The sequence below is a fragment of the Rattus rattus genome, chromosome 9 (assembly GCF_011064425.1).
Source record: "Rattus rattus isolate New Zealand chromosome 9, Rrattus_CSIRO_v1, whole genome shotgun sequence".
In the NCBI taxonomy this organism is placed as follows: domain Eukaryota; kingdom Metazoa; phylum Chordata; class Mammalia; order Rodentia; family Muridae; genus Rattus; species Rattus rattus.
The window spans coordinates 67,821,972-67,822,820 of NC_046162.1; positions in this window are offsets into that span (position 1 = coordinate 67,821,972).

The window sequence follows — 849 nt, forward strand, 5'->3', positions numbered from 1 at the left end:
CTGTGCCTGGTCTGTGCCTGTCTTCCCTCACCCACATCCCAGCTCTCCTGGGACCTGGTTGAATGACAAGGGCAAGTGCGCACTGCCTTGCTGGCAGCCAGAAGTGGCTGATCCAGGTGTGCCTGAGATCCAGGTGTGCCTGAGATCCAGGTGTGCCTGAGATCCAGGTGTGCCTGAGATCCAGGTGTGCCTGAGAAGCACTTGTCCGTGTCCCCATCTGTGATTCAGATACCGCCGCATCTCCTTCTGTCCTTTCCTCTTGTGGCTGTTTGCTTTGGACATACTTTTCTTTAATCTCCGTGACAGATTCAGCAGCAGCCATCACAAAAAGCAACTCAAGGAAGAATAAACCTGGCATAAACCTGAAATACACAGGTGCCACTCGGACCCTCTGGAAAGCGAGGTCCACCAGAATGAAATGTTGGTTCCATGTGGTTCAGACCAGAACAGGCTGGATAGTGTGCAGGGGCTGAGGCGGGTTCTTGATCCCAGCACACACCAAGGTGAACTAGAAAGGGTTATGGGAACATGGTGGGCTAGCCTGGGGTGCTCAGGGAGGTTGCCTTCTCCCTGGGGAATTGCTCAAGTGTCCAGGAGCTTCACGGCTGTTTATTGACGTGGTTTTGACTGTCATGGAGTTTATTCTAAGTTTAGCCATCTGCCTATGATTTAGGAGTTTCCTCCCCCCCCCTTCCCTCCCTCTTCTTTGTCCTTCCCTAGGAAGATAAAGCAAGACGGATAGCTACAGGTTGACAGCTACACATAGTCCTGAAGGCTTTGGTCAGTGTCCCAGATGGGTGGAGGCAGTGCCGGGGTCATTACATTCCCTTCTGGAATCGGTGATGGAAC